Genomic DNA, 9,949 nt, shown 5'->3' with positions numbered 1-9,949 from the left:
ATTAGACCATCTCCTGGTCCCAAGAAGTGATTTTTTTCCCCCCCAAACTAACTTCCTTCTTTCAAAGTCAGAAAATGGAATACAATCAAATTAAAAGTGTCATTATGGGGTGCCAGAAATTTGGATGAGGTGAAGGTCCAGACTCTATCCTGGGAGTGAGAGACCATGCTCACTTCTTTGGGGGCCCCCAGCACCGAGTCGATTGGCAGAAGTCACACAAAAGTGTGAGAGGCCCATAAATAGTAGGTACACGGGTCTTACCCTTGACTAACTACAAGGTCATCTGGTTGTTTACAGATTCAGTCGACTGTGATTTAGTATGTGCGTTCATGGAAAGGCAGTTGACAAGCATTTTGCTTGTGCAGACTACCCATGGTAGCAACCTGGAATTTTCACATTCTGGGATTGTGGCAAGTCTCCACTTCCGCCAGGAAACTATTGCTCTCATCCACTCCCACCAGTGCTGTTAAAATTTTGCTTCCACCATCTTTGAGTGAATCTTTATTCCTTTTCACTCTAAGGTAAGAGGAGGCAGAGGTTTATAAATCATGCTCGAATTAGGGACTTCGTTAAAATTCAGACTTTCAGGACCAGCATTTAGTGTAATGGCTGGGTTGCTGGACTCCCACGTAGTCGACCGCGGTTTGAGTCTCGGACCCAGTGGCTTGAAACTCACGCTGGGCACATGTGCGTGCATACCCAAGATCCTGAGAGGAGAATGGAGGAGAAGGGATTGCGGCGTGGCCATCCCCCCTGGGGGGTGATTTCTTGCTTTCTGTCTCTCCGTCTCTCTGTGTCTTTCTGGTGAGTGCAAGAGCCCTATAGCAAAAACCTCTGAAAAAAAAAAATCAGACTTCCGATTTCTACTGGATCAGCAGGTCATGTGGTGGATCCTGGGAATCAGTATTTAACCAAAGCTGCTCAGACAAATCTGAAGACCAGTTGGATCTGAATTCCATTATTTGTCACGTTCTTCTCTCTTCAGAGAGGTGGAAAAGGGGAATTGGTAAACTAGATTGTGCCCCAAGGAGTACCTATGGTCTGCTTTCTCTGCCTGGATCCGCATAGCAGGGCCCATAAACTGAATCAGTCTCCCTCTCTTTCTCCCTCTGTTTTTCCTTCTTTTTTTCCCTGCACCGATGTCCTGAGTGGGTGGGTCCCCGGATTCAGACTGAATGAAATGGAAAGGAGTGGAATAAGAAATTCTATTTAGCTTTGAATTTAAGCCTTGTGTTCCAGTTTTTATCATTTCATTCGGTTCTGGGGGCTGTTGAACTTTGGTTTAGCGTGTAATACAGAACACACTGATCCCAGTTCCCCTCTGGTCAGTGTGCTTGTGCGGGGTTCCCATGCCCGAGATGCTCAGGGCAGATTTCAGGTATCCTCATCTCGCTGGATGGCACACCATTTAATAGCATCAGAAGCTCACCTTTTGCTCTAATATAGATCACCCCTGTAATTTCTCCCAAGGCAGAAATGTTAGGGCCAAGAGCAAAACAGAAAGGCTTTTCTTCCCTTTGGTGCAATAACCGGAGCCTGGCTCTGAGAAGCATTTCTCAGGACTCTGGTGATTACCAAGTTAAGAGGAAAGCAATGCCAAGTGATCGGTACACTGAAATGTCTCACGGTTAAGTGTTTCTAGATGTAATTGTGAGATCAACAGAACCAGGGCACTCACCGGAAGAATTGCTCAGAAATTGGTTTGTGTTGGGCTTTGGAGACTGAATGCTGAGTGGAGAGGAGCAAGCTGCGTGACGCACAGCACAATCAGATGGCCCCGGTTGCCCGGGAGGGAAGGAGGACAGAGGAGGACCGTCTCTGCTCCTGCCCTGCCCCTGGCTTGTTTTGGATCCTGGGGTGCAGTGTTTAAGGTGGTCACACTTAATAGCTCTGGAGTGCCTTCCCACTGCCCCTATTAGGGCCTCTGCAGCAGGACTGAAGCCATGATGGCAGGATTTCTCTGGGAACAGCCTCAGCAGGTTTCTCTGCAAAAACAGCAAAGAGTGGCGCTTCGTGGAAGCACAGCATCTACTTCCAGCTGTTGGCACTTAGATTTGTTTTTCCATAAGGTGGCTTTATGGTTGGCTCTCACCTGGTCACTCTTATTAGAATTAGTGCCCACATTTGCAAAGTAGCTGGCTAGACTGTGTGAGTAGGTAGGTGGGGGGAGCCAATGTAAGTCCATGAACAGGTCAAGATCACCTGTTCAGCCCAGACAGGCTGTCAAACCTACTACCGGAACCTCTTCCTAGCATCTTCCAATACCTTTACCGACTTTTCTTCTCTTATGTGTTCATGCAACAGACTTATAGAAAGTGGCTACTGAGTTCTAAATACCGGGCTAAGAGATGAGGATATAAAGAGGGAAAAGACACAGTTCCAGGTTACTCACACAACCCTGAGTTCTAAGTGCTCTGGAAAACAGGTAAATGCAGGGGTTGGTAAAACATGGATGTGGGTATGCAGTGAAGCCCAGGACTGGCAAGGTGATGAGAAGTTGGGTCTGGGATGGGGCAAGGTTTGGCAAATTCTAATCAGAAAGGGCTTCTTATTTTTGGAACTGATGTAGATGTTAGCCACAAATTGGGGGAAAGGATATTCCAAATCTGTGCAAAAGCATGATTTATGTGAAAAACTGAAGGTTTAGCAGGGGACAGAACAAGAATTGGGTTTGATGGATGAGGGAGGTGGGTAGGGACTGATCATGAGGAGCTGGACTTTCCTTGATGGATTTTATGCTCAACATTTCAGAAAGATCATTCACAGTGCAGTGTGGAGAAACCATTAGATAGGAGTGAGGCTGGAGACAGGATTCCATTCAGGAGATAGTAGTGAGAAACCAGGAGAGGTGACAACACCCTTTCTAAGAGCTAAACAGGAGCTAGAATCAACAGAGAAATAAATGGCTTTGATGTGTTCATTCTAAGCAATAGGCTTCCAAATCATCCCTTCAAAGATTAGCTAAAGGCATCTTAACAGAAGAGGAACATTCTGATATAATTTGTCTTAATATTCCTTACCAGAAGACCTAACTTCATGGCAGATTAGGCTGATCACAGACCAGTAGTAGGCCCCTCTCTGCGACTTTTGATTGAACATGGTAGGGAAATGGTTGGGTCTGGCAATGTCTTCGACCTGGTCTCTATGCTGCCATTCTGGCCCGGTTTGCACTCTTTCTTCATAATTTAACCGGAATGATCTTTTTATCATGTAAATGTGATTCTACCTCATTCCATCTCACACTTGCCAAAAACCCTCTAATGACTTCTCATTGTAATTACAACAACATTCCAAATCCTTGCCATGGTGAAAGTCTTGCATGCTCTGGCTCTCTTTTGTTCTCCCTCTCTCTCACCACTCCTCAACCTCACTAGCTTTCTCCTCATGGAACGATTACGCCAAAGTTACTCCTCCTTCAGGGCATGGTAATTTTACTTTTCCCTGAAAATGGCCTGAAATACTTTACTTCATATGATTCACTCTTACCATCCAAGTCCTGGCTCATATGTCTCAGTTCAGAGAGAAGCATTTCCTGACCAACCTTGTTGAGATGCAGGCCTGGAACTGAGGGAGGACTTAGCAAGTGACATCAAGAAAGACTTCCTTCACAGTTGTAGACACCAGAGACAGTGGGAGAAGAGGGTGGGAAAGGACAGAGGGTCAGAAAGAGGGGTAAAAAATTCTAGGAACTATAAATGGAAAATTTTGGATAATAATATGCATGATTAAGTCACTATGCAGTGTATTCTGGATGGGAAATCACATTTTGTATGCTGTAATGATGCTTAGGGAAATAATGTAAATTAAGTTACAAAAAAAAGAAAAGTTTCAGAAAAAAAAAATCCATTCGATGACCGCAGTAAGATATATAGCCCCAGCTAGGTGATACTTTATAGGATGCCTAAAGTTAGACTTGTGTTCATGGAAATGTATTTGGATGGGGGGAAAAAAGGCAAAACATATAGGAAACAAGAAATGGAAAATTATTTATTGATAATAACATGTATGTTGATGTGCTTGATTGAGACAATATACAGTGTACTCTGGATGGAAAATCTCATTTTGTATGCTGTAATGATGTACAGTGAATGAACGTAAACAAATAAATTTAAATAAGACATTTTTTTAAAAAAAGAAAGACTTCTTTCTATAGGAACTGTTCTAGAAGTTAGCCCTTCACATCTGTCCCATTACCCTTTATTTATATTTATTTATTTATTTGCCATAGGGTGCATGCGTTTGCTGGAGAGAAAGAGAGAGAGAGAGAGAGAGAGAGAGAGAAGAAAAGTAAGAAATCACCCTCCTGGGGGGATGGTGATGCTGCAATTCCTTCTCCATTCTCCTGGAATCTTAGGCATGCATGCACACATGCTTGGCATGATTTTCAAGCCACCAGGTCTGGGACTCACACTGTCATTGGTCATGTGGGGTCGAGTGACATAACCACTATGTCACCTGCTTATTTTTTAATTTAAAAAAATCACTGAAATTATATTCCTTTTTCAGATCTCTTCCCACTGCTTCATCCCTTTTAATATAAGTTTCATGAGAGTAGGTCTCTGGCTTATCTTGTTAATCATTCTTTCCCAAGATTTAGAGCAATGTCTGGCCTAAAGTAGGTACTCAGTCTATATGTGGGAAATGTATAATGCCATATGAACACTATGTCCCTTCCTCATGATTATAAAAGGGAAATTCAAATTAGATTTTCTGAAAAGACTTGGGGCAACACAATTTAAAACTGACCAGATCAAATCCAATGTGCAGTGATACATAAAGTTCTTCTACAGCATTCATAATATGATCTTATAACCTCTGGTAGACTGTATTATTGCTTGACAAGATTCACTGCCTCCCTCTAGGGATTAATCACACATCCCTATCCTATAGAATAGCACAAAGAACTCTATATAAATAAACTCAATAACTTAAATGAAATGGACCGATTCCTTGAAAATCAACATCTTCTAAAGTTATAAGGGATCAAATGGAATAATGTGAATAGTACTAGAATTATTTCTTAAACTTGAATTTGGAGTTAAAAATCTCTTGGACATGAATTTTGACATCCAGATTGTGTCACTGGGTAATTCTATCAAGTATTTAAAGAACAAATATCACCAATTCTACACAATCTCTTCTGGGACAGAGAAGAGGAAGGAACATTTTCTAGTTTACTCCTGGGCAGATTATTCCTCTTTTCTGTCTCTCTTTCTTGCCAGTGAGTGCACATACCCTATATCGAAAATCTTGAAAACAAAACAAATAAAAAAGAAGAGAGATGATTAAAAAAAAAATGAAGAAGCAAAGATAGCTACAGGTACAGAAGATAATAAAAATAATGAAAAATCTTTTGAAGAATCTTATGTTATCACATTCTAAAACTTAGATGAATAAATTCCTAGAAAGTTATAAAAGGACAAAACTGGTGCAAGAAGAAATCAAGAACTTGGATAGATAACTATTTTTAAAAACTTAGAAATGGGTATGTTTCCAAAATAGCAGCAGCAATGGATGTGAATACCCCAGAGACATCAACAGCGGCCCAGCGAGAAGTGCTTTGAAGTGAAAAAGTGGAATGCAGTAGCCTTCTGGGCCAGGAATATTGTGGTTGATAGCTGTGCCATCTGTAAAGACCACTTTATGAATCTTTGCATAGAATGTCAAACTAACCGTGAATCTGTAACTTTGGAGAAGTTATTATTATTATTATTATTATTATTATTATTATTTGCTATAGGGCATATGCGCTTGCCAGATAGACAGAGAGAGACAGAGAGACAGAAAGCGAGAAATCACCCCCCAGGGGGGATGGCCACGCCACAATCCCTTCTCCTCCATTCTCCTCTTGGGATCTTGGGCATGCATGCACACGCGCCCGGCGTAAGTTTAAGCCACTGGGTCCAGGACTCGAACTGCGGTCGACTGTGTGAGAGTCCAGAGACATAACCATTACACTAACTGCTGGTCCCGGGAATTTGTAACTTTGAAGAATGTACTGTAATGTGGGGAGTCTGTAACCATGCATTTCACTTCCACTGCATCTCTCACTGGCTCAAAACATGGCAGGTGTGCCCATTAGACAACAGAGAGTGAGAATTACTGGCATTAGAACATGAATTCTTCCATCAAGCCTAACTGTTTTGCTATTCACTGAATGACTTGCCCTCTTGTTACTTAATTATAAATTAGATAGAACTGTGCCTTTTCTGCTTTGTCTTTTTAGTTTGCTGTTCCTGCAGTCATATTGTATTCTGTGTCAAATAAAGTCCAGTTGGATTCTTGAAAAAAACAAAGAAAGAAATAAACTTAGAAATGGTAATCAAACATTTCTCATTTCAGAAACAAAAAGAAAAACAAAATGACAACAAAGCTTGCCCTGATAGTTCTAACAAGGATTTCTTTCTTAAACAAGTTATTACATTAAAGAGACGAAGGAAAAAAGGGAAGAAGGAAGGAAAGAAAATTAAAAATGTTGAGGTTTTCTTCTTTTCATTTTTAAAGATGAGATTAGAGATACATAGATTTCAAAACTCAATAAGAAGGTGCCATATATACAATGAAAAGAATATAATTTTACTATTAAAAATTGTAGATTTTAATAGATTTTAAAAAGTTTCATCAGATAGTAGCTAATCATATCTAACAGTGCATTAAGAAAAATCATATTCAGATGAGGTTTTCTCAAGGGTTGTAAATAAAGGTATCGCAAACACACAATTTATCACTGTAACTCATCTCATTAGTAAACTAAAGGATAAAAATGATATAATGAACTAAATTGATAAGATCATTTGATAAAGTTTAACAACAAAGTTTATTACAAAAACTCATAATTTGAAATAGAAAATTTCATAAATTGAAAAATATTTTAAGCCTCAAATCTATTTATTTATTTAAGAACACTGCATAAGATATATATTTTCTTTATTTTAGAAAAACAGCAAAATGGCTTTTTTAATCTAAAGTACAGGTAGAGGTATTTTCCTATAGGGCGTGTGTGCTCGCCAGAAAGACAGAGAGAGACAGAGAAACAGAAAGCGAAAAATCACCCCCCAGGGGGGATGGCCACGCCGCAATCCCTTCTCCTCCATTCTCCTCTTGGGATCTTGGGCACGCATGCATGCACGCCTGGCATGAGTTTAAGCCACCGGGACCAGGACTTGAGCCACAGTTGACTACATGGGAGTCCAGAGACGTAGCCGTCACGCTACCTGCTGGTCCCTAACATAGCTTTTTTTTTTTTTTGAGAGGTTTTTGCTATAGGGCACATGCACTTGCCAGAGAGACAGAGAGAGACAGAGAGACAGAAAGTGAGAAATCACCCCTCAGGGGGGATGGCCATGCCTCAATCCCTTCTTCTCCATTCTCCTGTCGGGATCTTGGGCATGCATGCACATGTGCCCGGTGTGAGTTTAAGCCACCAGGTCCAGGACTTGAACTGCGGTCGACTACATGGGAGTTCAGCGACATAGCCATTATGCTAACTGCTGGTGCCCTAATCTAAAGTAGCTTTAAAAGGAGGGTTTAGCCAAGATCATGCAACATAAAACTTGAGTTGCATTCCCTTTAAGAATGGGAATAAACTAGGATTACCAAATACTACTGTCAGTGTTTAGCAAAGTTCTGGAGATCCTAGCTAATGTGATAAGGAAAGAAAAAGAAGAGATTTAAGGATTGGAAATATAGAGATAAAACTGTCATACTTTGTGGATAATATAAAATGTTTACCTAAAAATACTAACAGAAATGGTAGATAGGTGTATTTATAAGAGAGTTCAACAGGTATTAGATCAATACACAAAAATCAATACCACTTTTTTATATCAGCAATAACCGACTAGAAAATACATTTTAAAAATTAGAGAGAAGTTACAAAGTAATAAAAAATTGTAAGATATTCAAAAGCTTGCCAAGAACATATAGACTGCTGCAGGGAAAACATTTAAATGCTATTAAAAAAAAAAGCATTACTTGAATAAGTGAAGATATATTATATACTTTTAGAAAGATGACTTAGTCTTGTAAATATGTCACTTATCTCCAAATTAACTTATAAATTTATTGCGATTGCAATCTAAATTCAAGTTGAAATTTGTTTGGGGGACCCTGATAAACTAGGATGCCTATGAAAAAATAAATGTCACTGAAGAGCTAACTCAATCTTGTAAAAGGAAATTAATATATATTTAGATATTACTACTGAGATATTAAGCTATAGATATAAAATGCCATGTAGTGCTCACAAAAGAACAGATAAATAGATCATGAAGCACAATGGGGAGTTCAAAGTTCAGAGACAGACCCATTTACATATAGGAAACTAATATAGAATAAGGCAGCAAAAAACAGTGGAGAACATATGAATTATTTAGTAAATAATGTTGGAAAAATTGAGTCACTATAGAAAGCAAAGTAGAATTGCATTCCTATTTAATACCACATACAAAACAGACTCAGTATAAAAATAAATCCAGAAAGTTTAAAGAACATATTAGAGAATAGCTTTTGGCCTCCAGACAGAGAAAGCCTTTATAAGAAAGCCCTCAAAAACTCAAATAATAATAGTTGCTAATATTTATGCAGTACCAGGAATCCAAATAGAAAAATGGATAAATTATATGAACAAGTAATTTGCCAAAATAAAGAAAGAAACTCAAAAGGCTAACATATATATGAAGAGAAGAGATTCTTAAACCCTAACTCATTATTTTTCAGTTAGAACAATGAGATATCAACTCTGTCTATGAGACTGTTGAAAATTACAAAGTTGGATCCTATCAAGTCATTAGCGATGATGTATGTCATTAGAAAATAGGAACTTTCACGCGTTATTGGAGCTATCGTAGACCAATCCTGCCGTATGAACGAGCAGTGCTTAAATGAGGTAAACACATGCCCTATAATCCAGAGATTCCTCTTCATGTATGTGGGTGTATATCCCATATACATCGCCTCACTGATCCATATAAGGTATTCACTGCTGCATTAATTGTGATGGTCAGAGTTCAGAGACAATACTGTGGGAGAATGGAGAGGCACAATGTGGTAGGTACATACCATACAATATTTAACAAATGCTGGGAGCAAAAGACTATAGCTATGTGCAGCAGCATGGATGGGTTTGAAAAACAGTGCTGAGGGAACCAGCAGTTAGCATAATGGCTGTGTCACTGGACTCCCACGTAGTTGGCCGCGGTTTGTGTCCCGAACCTGGTGGCTTAAAACTCATGCCGGGTGTGTGTGCATGCGTGCCCAAGATCCCGAGAGGAGAATGGAGGAGAAGGGATTGCGGCGTGACCATCTCCCCTGGGGGGTGATTTCTCGCTTTCTGTCTCTATGTCTCTCCCTGTCTGTCTGGTGAGCGCACGCACCCTATAACAACAACAACAACAAAAACCTCTCCAAAAAAAAAAAAAAGAAAGAAAGAAAAAGAAAAACAGTGCTGAGTAAAACATAAGAAAGGTGCTTCAAAAAGTTTGTGGAAAATGCATGTTATAAAAAAATAGGCATGGGTTTTAATTTCTTTTTCCTCTCAAAAAAATAAACTTGGCCTTCTTCAAGAGACAGACAGCTCCATGGCGTGAACAGCCCTTCTTCAAGAGACAGACAGCTCCATGGCTCCTGCGATCTAGCCAGTTTGGGAAAAAGGAAGATAAAGATATACATAGACTAAAAGTCAAGGGCTGGAAAAAGATATTCCATGCAAATGGAAATCAAAAAAAGGCTGGAGTAGTGATATTGATCTCAGACAAAATAGATTTTAAGACAAAGACTGTAAGAAGAGACAAAGAAGGGCATTATATAATAGTAGATGGGGTAATCCAGCAAGAAGATATAACCCTTATAAATATCTACGCACCCAACTCAGGTGCACCTAAATATGTGAAGGAAAGACTGCTGGAGCTAAAAGGAGACATAGGGAAAAATACTATAATTGTTGGAGATC

At 39.7% G+C, this 9,949-nt stretch overlaps 1 protein-coding gene and 1 pseudogene across 1 annotated transcript in view; one reads left to right on the top strand and one right to left on the bottom strand.

Annotated features, from left to right (window-relative positions):
- The window catches only part of TNR (tenascin R), a 97,455-nt gene that overhangs the window by 20,174 nt on the left and 67,332 nt on the right, over positions 1-9,949 (bottom strand). The window lies entirely within an intron of this gene.
- On the top strand, positions 5,056-6,096 carry LOC106735388 (RING-box protein 1-like; annotated as a pseudogene).

The sequence above is a fragment of the Tupaia chinensis genome, unplaced genomic scaffold (genome assembly GCF_000334495.1).
Source record: "Tupaia chinensis unplaced genomic scaffold, TupChi_1.0 Scaffold000369_1, whole genome shotgun sequence".
NCBI classification, from domain to species: Eukaryota; Metazoa; Chordata; class Mammalia; order Scandentia; family Tupaiidae; genus Tupaia; species Tupaia belangeri.
This window is presented reverse-complemented; position numbering and strand designations above follow the sequence as displayed.